Below are 13,923 nucleotides of genomic sequence, written 5' to 3' on the forward strand. Positions count from 1 at the left end.
AGAAATAAATGTGGCAAATTGAGCCTACTTCATGGGAGGAATTTTCCACATGGCTTGTTTTCCAAAGAAAGCATTATTTAAAGGAACAAAATTAGAAGGCTCCCTAGGTGTATCGTGAAGCCATTTGAAAGTAGGTCAGCATCGGTCTTGTCAATGGAAATGTAGTGCCGGCGTCACATTCTGCCTTAAAAGGCTGTTACAAATACAGATCGGTTTAAAAGAAAAATAAAAAGCCTTTAAAAAGTGATTTCAAAAGACTTTAAGCAGCCCATCTGCTCAGTGTTGCAACAAAATACCCCAGACTAGGTGGCTTACACTGCAGAAATTGATTTCTCACTATAAGGAGGCTGGGAAGTCCCAGAGCAAGAGACCTGCACTGTTGGTTTGTGGGGCAGGGGTAGGGAATGGTTTTTCTGCCAAGAGCCATCTGGATCTCGATAATATCATTTATTGGCTATACCAAATTGTCAACTTAATCAGTCTGCTGTAGATTGTTTGAACTTTGGGTCCTGCCTGTGGTTGCCTTGGCAGGGCCAGGTCAAATGATTTCAGGGAGTTTGTACACCCCACGGGCGGGATGTCCCCATCCCTGTTAGGGGAAGGTAGGCAGCAGCCTTCTTGCCGCATGTTCACATGACCTCTCCTTGTGCAGAGAGAGAGCAGGGGACACAGGGAGAGAGAAAAGAACAAGCATTTGTGCCTTAAAAGGGCATGAATCCCGTCAGATCAGAGCCCCACCCTTCAAACCTCATTTCAGCTTCATGGTTTCCTTACCGCAAACACCAGTGCACTGGAGTTCAGGGCTTCAGTGCCTGAGTATTGGGAGCACAGGTACCTTCCACCCACAGCAGCCTGCAGGAAAACTGTCCTTGTAAGAAGGGATCCTGTTACAAACCACGAAACAGCCTTGACCATAACACTTGGCCTCCTTCAAATACTGTGCAGCAGTTCTTTTATATGCTGATTTTTTAAATGGAATTACAACCTGGTAAATTATTTTTTTCAAAAGGTTTTTGCCTAGGTAATTAACGAACAAAGTCTCAACCAAAAAGTTTGCTTGGTTCCTCTCTGTTCTCCCATATAAGCTGGTGTTTTCTTTACCTTCATATTAATAAAGAAACAAAACATCCTTTGTTATTACATGACTTTATTGCAAGGGTCTATTTTCCTATCTGCAGTTCAACTGCCTACTTTTGTTTAGTGCTTACACTTTTTTTTTTCATTTCCTTGAAAGGCAAAGTGAAAGAGAGACAGAGGGATATCTTCCAACCACTGGTTTACCCCCCAGATGCCCACAAGGGCCAGGGACTCTAACTCTGTCTGTCTCTCTGTGTCTGAAATAAATAGAATCAAAAATGGAAGAGGGAAGCAGGAGAGTTAGTTGCAGAGGAAAGCAATGTAAGAAAGATTTGGCTGATGATCAGTTTTCTTTTTTTGAAAGATTTATGTATTTATTTATTTGAAAGGCAGAGTTACAGAGAGAGAGATCTTCCATCCATTGGGTCACTCCCTAAGTGACTACAACAGCCAGGGTTGAACCACACCAAAGCTAGGAGCCAGGAGCTTCTTTCAGGTCTCCAGGTGAGTGACAGGGGCCCCAGCACTTGGATGATCTTCTGCTGTCTTCCCAGGGCATTAGCAGGGAGCTGGACCAGAATTGGAGCAGCGAGGTCCCAAACGGGCTTCCATATGGGATGCTGGCTTCGCAGGGGGTGGCTTTACCCACTACACCACACGGTGGCCTCAGATTTGTGGTTTTCAAGGTGGATGAAGGTATCCATGAGCCAAGGAACAGAAGTGACCTCTTGAAAATGGGAGAGGCAGGAAGGAGGACTCTCCCCAAGAGACTCCCCCACACCTTGCTGTGGGCCCAGTGAAGTCCATTTCATCCTTTTGATCTGAAACGGAGATCATCAACCTGTGTCCTTCTCAGGCACCAGACTAGAAGCAAGTTGAAGCAGCAGCCATAGGAAACCAGACATAAGTGACTCAGCATCGGACACACAGTCTCTAATTTGATCCTAAGGCAACAGGCAATATTATCATTCCCATTGAGTGGATGAGAAAACTGCAGCTCAAAGAAACTTGCCCAATTCATGGGATTCCTAGATAGTAGGAGTTGCACAGTGCAGCCCCACAGGCAAGCCATAACTGATCACAGGTTGTGTTTGAAGAATCTGCATTCATAAGCTTTCCACAGACAGGTGCAGTCCCGGCTCAGCACCCCGATGACAAAACAGCCCGCGGTTTGGGAATGGGGACTGTCAGCTCTTCTACATGGACACAGCGATGCCCCAAGGCTCCTGGCAGCAAGGCCAGTACCCACCAGGCAGAGGCCGTGGCTATCTGGAAGATGCAACAGTACAGCTGGTCTGACCTGGTTTGTAATGACACAAGGTCAACCTCTAGAGGTTTTCTGAAATATGTAGGACAGGAACTGAACCCTTTGGGAAACAGCAGGTGCGGGAATCATTGAATGTGAGGTGTCACGTGCACAGTGACTTTGTCTATATCCATAAGCACATGAGTCCAGGGAAACACACACTCTAATCAGCGCACCAGGCAGCTCTTGAGTGTTACAACCACAGACTCTTGGCACCATACAGTAAGCACTGACTTTTTACTTTTCTGACCAGAGTCTGGCTGCTGCAGGCTGTACCGTGCTGGGCGTGGCCTCGGGATCTGAGCCAAGTCCAAGTCAGCTCTGTATCTCTCATTATTCTGCAGTTCTGGGGCCAGTGCACTGCTCAGGGTGTCCACTTGGCATGGCGATGGCAGAAGTGCAGCGTGGACAAGGGGAACAATGCAACGCCTGTTAAGGACCAGGCTTGGAATTTGCACGTTGCAACTTCCCCACTCTGTGGCCAAGTGAAGCCCCACAGCACTGGGGCAGGGAGAGGTATGGTCTCCCCACAGACACGGCAAAGGAGCAGCAGCTATTTCCTGTGATTTGTCAAATGAAGCCTGCCCACAGCCCTGGGTTACAGACACACAAACTCATGCCTCTTCTGAGCTAACTATCTGCGCTGAGGGAAGTGCACTATGCATTCCACCACCCGACTGCCAATACATGTGGACGTCTTCTGCGTATCTCGTACACCTGTAATCCCATGATATACAATGCCTATGTGGGCATGGATTCCAATCACGACTATGGAAAACACTCGTATGGAAATACCTGGGGAGGTCCTCCTGCTGCCCTGGTGTCAGCTACAGCCTACTGGCAAGTCCTATTGTGTGCACCGTGTCTGGCTCGGGGCAAACTCTTTCCTTCAGAAGAGCTGTTGAAGGGTGCTGAACTCAGAACAGAAGAAGGGAGATTTGTCTCCAATTATCTTTCCCCTTAGTCAGAGACTGGACAGAATAGTGGCAAATGGGTCGTACCCTTAATCGCATAGTTCTCATAATAAGCTTAATGGCACGACTTCCAAACATTTATGAAGGGAGAGAGAGAGAGAGAGCGTGATATTTTCTCTGAGAAAAGTGTAAAAGCAGACAGCAACTTTGTAGAGCATAAACACATTGTCCATGGTTTAAAAAATGTGTTGTCAGGTATAAAACAAAGGATTTTTTTAGTTCATTAAATGAAATGCTAAGACTCCAGAGTTTCTTTTACAGAGGGCCAGGATCATCATCAGGGGAAAGAACTAGAATCCCTTAAACAAGTAAGAAACGCAGCTTTTTGCACTTTTATACTCCCTCTCATTTTTCCTATTGCAGTTTATTTTTTCTTCAAAATTAAAATATATAAAAGGAAACAAAAGTAATGGCAGGCTGTGCCCTGGACTCTTTCTCTACTAATCAGTTCTGCTTCTGATCATGCTCTGTGCTCTGTGCCCACCACGTTTCTGCTCAAGGGGCGGGGCTAGGAAAGACAAGAAGCTCTGAAGTCAGGCCCTGCACGTGTCCCTAGTCTCAGTTCTCTCTTCTGTAGAACCAAGGTGCTGATCCCTAATTCAACGCAAGACACTGTTCTGAAAACCAATAGGCAATTCCAGAAAGGTAATATGACAGCAGAAAAAATTTGAGTCTTGGGTTATCACAACATTTTCCTTTTTTTCTTATGCCTAGCGTGCAGAACAGACCCCGAATTAGAAAGAGTACATGTGTCTCCACTACATGCTTCTGTATCAAGGACAGGTCCACAGCTGGGGTCAGCTGCACTCTCTGTGGTCACCCAGAGCCAACTCCCAGGTGAGCATCCTACACACACGTGGCTTCCATACTCAGCCCAAGAAGAGAGCAGAGGCCCACACACAGCATCTAAAATGCTTCATCTAAGTGACACACATCACTTCCACGCATGACTAATTGGTTAGAACTCAGCATTTGATCCAGAGTCCCTGCAGTGGCCCTGGGAAACGTGAATGGGCAGATGGACAATTACATCACAATTGTCTTGAACCCACAGAGGGTTTCAAGAGACCCAAATGCCAGTCTTGGATCACCCTGACCTCACATAGCTCAAGGTAGGAGACTCATTTCTCTGCATAGGCTGAACACACTCTCATTCCCTCCCATCTCTGTAACGTGATCATCATTTCATGAACGTGACAACAATGAGGCCAAGAGAGTCCACAGGAAGATTTAAATATTATAAATCCAGATAAGAGGTAAATATGAAGCCTAGGAGTCTGGTCAGTACGATGCAAAGAAAGACAAATTTCAAACAATGTGCAGTATGTAGACAGAGCTTGTTTCAAACAACAGTCCCAATCAGGCATCTCCAAGCCCAGCGGTAGGGCAGCACTACCCTTCAGAAAGCAATTTAGCCAGATATCAAGAGATATCCATGTGTCCATATACTTCAATCCTGGCATTTCAGCCTTAAGACTCTATCTTTTAAAAAAGTTATTCTTCGGGGTCTGGGATGCTGGCATCACATATCAGCGCCAGTTTGTGTCCCAGCTGCTCCACTTGAGATCCAGCTGCCTGCTAACACACCTGAGAAAGCAGCAGAAGACGGCCCAAGTGTGGGAGACCTGGATGAAGCTCCTGGCTCCTGGCTCCAGCCTGGACCAGCCCTGGCCATTGCAGCCATTTGGGGAGTGAACTTTGCCTTTCAAATAAATAAATCTTAAAAAAAATTAAAGTGGTAACTGCCAATTTGGTTGGCATTCAGACAACCTCCTTGAGTCTTAAGAACAAAAAACAAGAAAAAAATTCTTTAAAAGGCTTCAAGTAAAAGTTCACTGCCACTGTGAACAATTTCACTTGAATTTACACCTAAAACTGTATGCCACGTATACCTAGTGGATGCTAAGGCATACATAAAATGGCTTGCTCATGAGGAAACAAATCAAGAGCCATTCTACCAAACATGATACCTGTATCTGACAAAAATGTTAACTCACTTGGGGCCGGCATTGTGGCATAGTGGGTACTGCCACCACCTGTAGTGCATCATCCCATTTGGGTGCCGGTTTGAGACCCAACTCTTCCACCTTCAACCTGGCTCTCTGCTACGGCCTGGGAAGACAGCAGAAGATGGTCCCCTGCCATTCATGTAGAAGACTGGGAGGAAGCTCCTGGCTCACTTCAACCTGTCGGAGCCCTGGCAGTTGAAGCCATTTAGGGAGTGAGTCAGAGAATAAAAGATCTCTCTCTCTCTCTCTTTCTCTCTGTCTGAGTATTTTTGCCTTTCAAATAAATAAATCTTTTTTAAAAAAGTTAACTCACATGAGTCAAAAGATAACAGAGGTGCCTTGTAAGATTAAAGAGACCAAGGAGACAATGCCAACTAGATTCAATATATTATTCCTGATAGAACCAGATTTGGAAAAATATTCTGATAAAAGACATTTTTGAAGCAATTGGCAAAAGAATAAGAGCTTTTAATATATAACTCTATTATATCAGTAATGAATACCTGAAATTTGATCAAAGCCTGATTACATGAGAGTGTCCTTGTTCTTAGGAGAGATACAGGTATAAATTGAAGGATATTTAAGAAATATTTAATAATAATAATAATAAATATTTAATAATAAGAAAAGTATATTCTATTCAATCTCAAATGACTCAAAATGAAAAACCACACCACCAATGCTACTACATATCTAATAAAGACAGATAATGCAAATGTGGCAAAATATTGACAATTGGTGAATTTGGATGCAAAATAATGGACATTTATTGTACTTTGGAATTTTTTGTGAATTTAAGAAAAATTTAAATTAGAAGTTTAAAAAGAGACTCTTGAGGAGGGCATTTGGGCTGGCAGCGAAGGTGCTCACTAGGACACTGGCATCCCAGATCAGAGTACCTGGGTTCAATTCCCAGACCCAGCTCCCATCCCCATCTCTGACTCCCACTCCCAGCTTCCTGGTGATGCAGGCCCTGGGAGGCAGCTGGATGGCTCAAGTCGTTGGGCTCCTCCCACTCACATAGGAGACCTGGATGGAGTCTCTGGCTTCCAGCTTTGGACCGTACAGACACTGCAGTCATTTGAGGAGTGAACCAGTGGATGGGTGTGCCCTCCAGCTCCTCTTTCTCTCCCTCTCTCTCAAATCTAAAGAATTCTTGTGATAAAATGTGTAACAGCCATATAATCATGAGTCCAGTGTGATCTTAAGTTAGTAGAAATCAAGATTAGAAGGAAAATAATGAAGCATTAACCATCTCTAAGTTTGGAGGGTGGATTGGACTAAGAATGCTTTCACAATTCCATTTTTTTCTATATTTTCTTCACATTTTTCATAACTATCACTCTTTTAATTAAAAATACTCTAAAAAACTAAAACTATCAAAACCACAGGAACAGAGTCATTTTTTCCCCATCCCTCCAACTTTGAGCCTGAAGCCTAAGTCCAGAGCGATGATGGAGGGAAATGAGTTCAAGCTGTCAGCTATCAAGGTCTTTCTGAAAGTCTGTGTTTCAGGGGTTGTTGAGTGACCTTTAATGCATACCTGTCGAAGACGGAAAAATCATAGTATTCCAGACGAAGGACTCAATGTATAATTTAGCTTTAGTATCGCAGTGGGGCTGCTGGGTATCCCCAGCCTGCAGATTTATGGCCAAGCAGAAGAATATTTTTGAATTTGGCTGGATTTTTGTGGACTTAAGCTTCAAGTTCATAGGGAACAAAAGAGCAAAACTCCACTTCTGGCCATAAGCTAAGTGGCCCAGGTCTAACTGACTCAGGAGTCCATGGCCTCTTTCAGTGTAGGGGAGGCCAGTATCCTCCCAGTTTCCATGAGGGACCCTGGCCTAAGCCACTCCAGACTCTTCCCCACCTCTCTCCAAGTAGCTTCTTCTGAGTTGATTGTCTGTTTCCATTCTCTGGCTCCTGTTCCCAATATCTGCTTCATCCAGTTCTCCTCCAACTCTTCCTAGAAAAGAAATCCTGTCTCACTCTTGTCTGTCACAAACAACTCAGTACCCCAAACATCCTTCTTCCTTCTGCTTATAGCCTTGGTTATAAGCACCCTTTAAAAGTCTCCCTTCTGGGGCCGGCACTGCGGCATAGTAGGCATAGCTTCTACCTAGGACATTGGCATCCCATATGGATGCTGGTTCATGTCCCAACTTCTCCTCTTCCAATCCAGCTCTCTGCTAATGGCAGGAAAGCAGTGGAAGGTGGTCCAAGTTCTTCGGCCCTTGCACCCATGTGGGTGACCCAGAAGAAGATCCTGGCTCCTGGCTATGGATTGGCCCAACTCCAGCTGTTGCAGCCATTTGAGGAGTGAACCAGCAGAAGGAAGACCTCTCTCTCTGTCTCTCCTTTTCCCTACCTGTAACTATACCTCTCAAAATAAATAAATTAATCTTTTAACAATCTCACCTCTGTCCATTCCACTTACGGGTATTCTTGCCAATCTCCACTCAGCCCTACCTCTCACTCCCAGATTCACAACCCTGTCTTGGTAGAGACATATCTGTCTTTGGAATCCCAACCAGCTCTTCTCACCCAGAAAGGCTGATATTTTTTATAAGCCTCAGGCTGTCCCTGGCTGGGGCAAGCCCCTAAGACATCTGCCTTCTTAGAGCTTATGTTCCAGTTTGCCCAGAATTTGTCGACCTCACCACATCCCCACCAGGAGACCTACCACCTTCCTGTTTCCTGTTTGGGAATTCTAGTGGTTGCAATAATTCTCAGCTGTCCTGTGGCAGTATAGATCATCCTGACACTGCCTTCAAGCTCTCCTCCTGCTAATCTGGCCGGAATATCAACCACAGTTGTCCTAGAGGGTCCACACTCTCTGCGGTCACACAGTTAGACAATGGCATTCTCTGCATCCATCAGCAGTTGTGTGGATTTCAACAGGGTTACAACAGATTTCTGCTCCTCCCTCACAATCATCCCAACCCTCTGCCTTGATATAAACTCCTGCCTATGACAATGCTCCAATGATAAAGCAAAACACCCATGGCCATGGCCATGCAGCTCCTACCCTTCTTCATACAGAGGTAATCAAATCTCATCAAGTCCCGTTCACAACCCCTCAGTATATGTCCTTGCTTATAGATCACTAAAAAATATAGAACCCATTATACTTGAACTTTTTCAACTATAAAACAACACACCAACCCCATAGTCTTCCTTCTTCCCTAATTCAAGGTTGAACCACATTTTTGTTCCCTCAGTTTTCCTGTCTTCTGCATCAATTAACTCCATCTCAAGAAAATTTCTCATTAGCAAACAACCAGTCCCTCCCTTCCTTAAGACAAACACATGTTCAATCCATACCCTTCTGCAGCTTGCCCCACTTCACTGTTTCCTATCACTATACTTTGGGAAGAGTTGTCTTAGTTGGCTTTATTTTTTTTTTTTTTTTGCACTCTATTTCTTTCTTCACTCATTCCAATTTTAGGAATGACAACACTGCTCAAGGACTACCAGCGGCCTCCTTCCTGCCAAATGTCACAGTCACTCCTTCATCCTCATGTTCCTCACTCTCTCGACTCAGTACCATTGACCCCTCCATCACCCTCGGACTCTCCTCCTTGTTTTCTGTGACCACATTATTCTCTCCCAGTGTCCCTCCAGAGACATTCTTTTCTTTGCCCATTCTTTCTCATTCAACGTCTAGATGTTGACCTGCACTGCTGGGAATCAGCTTCAGCCCACACGCACCTCTCTCTCCACGTATTCTGTGATATCACCAATACCGATGGCCACACCAACAGCTCTCAAATTGCTGTTTGCACTCAGGTGTCACCTTTAGGTGCCAACTCATACATAGCTGTCTGACTTCTTAGAACATCCAGGTGGTTAAGCAGAATTTCTGACTGTCTCTCTCCAGCACTCTCTTTCTCTCATACACACACACACACACGAACAACCAAATCCCTTTTCAACATAAATTCTCTCTATTTCAATTAATGCTAACTTCTTTTTTTTGGAAGATGCATTTATTTATTTGAAAGGAAGATTTATAGAGATACACACACACACATAGAAGGAAAGAGAGAGACAGACAGAAAAGACAGATTCAATCTGCTGGTTCACTGCCAAAATGGTCCCAGCAGTCAGGGCTGAACCAGGCTAAAGGTACGAGCCAGAAGCTTCTCCAGGGTCTCCCATGTGGTCTCTCCACGGCTTTCCTAGGCACACTAGCAGGGAGCTGGAGCAGAAGTGGAGCAGCCAGAACATGAATTAGCACCCATATGGGATCCTGCATTGCAGATAGTGGCTTAACCTGCTATGCCACAATGCCAGCCCTGAATAACTTATTGACTTAAATCTATAGATCTCTTTGAATCTTTTCTCTTCTTATCCCCTTACCTCCAAATCTGCAAATCGACAACAAACTCATTAGATTCACCTTAAAACTACTTCTCAAACCCACTGGCCTCTCATGCCATTGCTACCCTTAGTCACAGCTCTAATACCTCTCGTCTATACTGCTGTTACCATACCTGGCAGACCCATCCTATAATATATCCCCGTCCTGTAAGCCATTCTGCACACAAAGCCAGAGCAACCCTCTTGGAATAAGAATCACATGTCACCCACTTCTTCAGACATTCCAGCATCTTCATAAACTGAGATCCAAACACAGTCATGTATCTATGTCTGAGAAACGTGTTATTAGACAGTTTCATCAACTGTGAGTATCATAGAGTATTCTGATAGAAGCTAAGAGCACTACGATGTTTCTAGGCAATATAATTTTGTGCAGTCACCATTGTGTATGCGGAACCTGACCTTTACCCTGCCAAAGTCTTAAAGTGGTACCCAGATAACTGATACGGCTTACAAGAAGCCAGGTGATGTGGTTCAGATTGACACTTATCCTGTCCTATTTATGTCTCTTGGTGTATCATCAGTTTAGCCATCAGACCCAAGGCTCCTTGAGGGAAAGAACCTCACCGATCTAGCCACTGTTATCTCCACAGCACCTAGAGCAGCTCACAGTATAGAGTATATAGCTTCAAAATTTTGATGAATTAATGCAGAAATACACTTCTGATGACTGAAAGTCCAAACTGGAAATGGACACAGGAGGTTAGAAAGGGAAAAACATCTCAGAAGGAAAATAAGTTCAACAGATTGACACTTACATTGCAGTCTGTCTGCTCAGCTCAGTGATAGTTTTTGCTTCAGGGGATACGGGAGAAAGTACATGGCGATGCCTTCCAGAAGAGAGGCTTCGTGTTCTGACAGACACGGGCCAGCATTTGCTCCTTAAAGTGCTGCTCACAAGTCCTTGCTGAGAGCAGCCACCCACAACAGCAGTGACAAACATACAGATACCTGGTGGACAGAGACAGGGTTTGGGACATCAGAAATGACGGTCTTCTCTATTCGCAAATGAGAAGGTAGTCTCTGGTTTCTAATCATGTTTTTGCAGAACCTTCTGTTCTTACAAAGCTTTTGGCACAGTAATATATCGGATAAAGCCACTGTGTGTGATGCCAGCATCCCATAGGAGCACCAGTTTGAGTCCTGGTGGCTCTACTTCCTATCTAGCTCCTTGCTAATTTGCCTGGGAGAGCAAAGAAGATGCTCCAAGTTCTTGGACCCTTGCACCTGCTAGTGAAACCAGTGCCATATTATCTGAGGTGCTATCTTAAGCCCTGGGCACCATCTTAGGCTCTGGCCCAGTTGCCATCTTGTACAATAAGTTTCAATCTCTCCAAAATCCAGCCTGGCTGACCAGAAGTCAGGTGACCGAATGGCTCAACCACCAGTGTCAACTCCATTCCCACCCGAAAGGGGTCACTGCTCCCCCTTCTTTATCCTAGCAAGGCTATAACAAGACCTGCTTTCCTGCAAGGTTCTCTCTTTGCTCTCTCCTTTCAGCCTGTCAGTCCCCTCTCCAGGACAATAAACATCTCCCTTAACTCCCATGTTTGGCATGTTTTGTGGTGGCCTTTCATTGGCGCTATGACTCAAATCCAGGCTCTCCTGTTGACCTTGCTCTCCCCACAGAGATCTGAGCTGCTTTAGGATCCTGGATTCCTACCAACCACTAAACTCACCCTTGGACCTCCTTCATCACCACAGAACACTCTGATTTCCATCCACACACTGGCCCTCCTGATCCTGAGGGAAGACAGGGAATGGGGAGTTCTCCCACTGTGACTTCTGCTCCACCTCGAAGTCCTGGTACCAGGTGCCACCATTCCTTCAGGCTTTATGCCCCGGGTGACAGAGGGTGTGGGTGACCACCCTACTCCCTGCTCCCCTACTCTCTTCGTTGGACTGCCATGATCTTGGGGACACCTGCTATCGCCAGTCCAACCCCTCAGGTCATAATGGGAGCCTCCTTGTCCCACGTTCCATTCAACTCTCCTCTCAGTTGTCTCCTAAATAATCTTGTTCCTCTCAAATTGGCCCCAGATCTCTTTGTAATCAGGCATGGCCCATGTATGACCTCAACAACAAGTCCAAATGGCCGCTAAATGGCATGTTTGACCCTGACATTATTTGGGATCTCTCTCACTTCTGTGAGCATTCAGGAAAATGGAAGGAGACTCCCTATGTTCAAGCTTTCTTCTATCTCCAGTCTAACCCTTCTCTCTGCACCCCGTGTTCCTGGCTCAAGTCCTCTTAGCCGCCAAGGCTCCTACTAAAGACCCAGAGCCAGAGCCAAAGCCCTTCTGTTCTACAGTCGATCCTGCGGATGAGCCCCCACCTTGCCGCTCCCCACCACAAGCACCGGCTCAGCTCCTTCCTGCTCGGGCCCGTCAGTCACTTCCCACTTAACAATCTCAAAGCCCACCATCCACTCCAGCTCTCACTGCCCTGTCTGCCTCTCCCTCTCCTGCCCAGAGATTCCAGGAGGTGACATCTGCTTCTGCTCCGGCTCTCACTGTCCCTTCTCCCTCCTGCCCAGGAATTCTGTGAGGTGGCATCTGTTTCTATTCCCCCTGCCTTATCTCAAGTCTCCTGCTCGCCCTTATCTCACAACCAGTCCTTGTCCACTTCTACTCCCCCCACTCTCTGCCTTGTCTCAAACCCAGCCCCTGCTCCCACTTTCACCCTCCTGCATTCTACTGAGCCAACATACTCTACCCGCCCTGCCACCACTGCGTCAAGCTCTCAACCCCCCTCTCCTGTGCCCAGTCCCCAAGTCACTCACTCTCGTGCAGCAGCTAGGGAGCCTGCCTCCATGTCGCCCCTTCAAGTGGTGGCAGGAGCAGAGGGCATAGTCAGGGTCCAGGATCCTGACTCACTTGCTGATCTCCCACAAATCGGATCAAAACTGGGATCCTTCACCTCTAATCCAATGTCGTACATGAAAGAGTTTCAATGTTTAACCCAGTCCTATGATCTGACGATGTCTTCAGGATCCTCTCCAACACCCTCCTTCCAGAGGGGCAAAAGTGATTTGGGAACAGGTCTGTCTCCAAGCTGATGAGACCCATCAAACTGACCCTGCCCATCCCATAGGAGCAGGTACAGTTCCCAAACAGGACTCCAATTGGAATGACTACTCTCCCAATGGCATAACGGCCAGAAATCACTTCATTACCTGTTGGCCTCAGAAAATCCACCAGAAAGGCTGTGAATTATGATAAACTGGGAGAAGGTAGCCAAGATGAAAAGGAAAAGCCATCTGCCTCTTCACAGCACCTCATGCAGAGTCTCCTCTAATATACCAGCCTAGACCCAGGGTCTCCCAATGACCAGAGCCTCCTCATGCACCATTTCTTTGCCCAGAGTTTCCCTGATATCAAGGCTTGAAGCAGCTTGACAGGGGCCAATTAACTCCACAGGCAGAAATTCTAGAGGTGGACTTTAAAGTGTACAACGGAAGGGATGAGAGCGCCCCAAAGGCAATGCACCAAATGCTAGCCGAGGCTCTTCAGCAATCCGCTGCCTCTGGTAACCCTGCTGACTGTGGGAGTCCTCCAGGTCCATGCTTTAAATGTGGCCAAATAGGTCACTGGGCCAGACTATGTCCCAATCCTCAAGACCCACTGGGTCCTTGTGCTAAATGTCACCAAGAAGGCCATCAGTCAGCGGACTGCCTCTTGTCCATTGAGTCAGTAGGGCATCCACCCCAGCCATGCTGCAGGTGGACCCTCTAGGGCTGGCTCTGAGGACAGATGGAGCCTGGACTCCCGCCAACCAACTATGGCCATCCCTCCATGGGAGCAGGGTAACTGTGACAGTAGCAGGTAGGCCAATTTCTCATTGACCCAGAGGCAACCTTCTTAGTCCTCATCCAGTACTGGGAACCAACCTCGCTGCCTCAAATTCCATAGCCTGGAGGGAGGGAAAACCTTACAGACCCCTACAGACTCCCAACCTGCTCTGCATGATTCATGCAATGCCTTCTTCCCATTCTTTTCTCATTATACCTCAATGTACTGCTCCCCTCCTGTAAACAGTCATACTCTATCAGCTTGGTGCTCAGGTGAGTTTCACCCTCCATCATTGGCCCTGTCCTCCGGCCTCCCTTTGCCTCGCTTTTTTACTACTTCTCTTTTAAGATGACCTTGCCTCTCTCACCCTGTCTACCTCAGGG

This window comes from Oryctolagus cuniculus, chromosome 4, assembly GCF_964237555.1.
Source record: "Oryctolagus cuniculus chromosome 4, mOryCun1.1, whole genome shotgun sequence".
Taxonomy (NCBI): Eukaryota; Metazoa; Chordata; class Mammalia; order Lagomorpha; family Leporidae; genus Oryctolagus; species Oryctolagus cuniculus.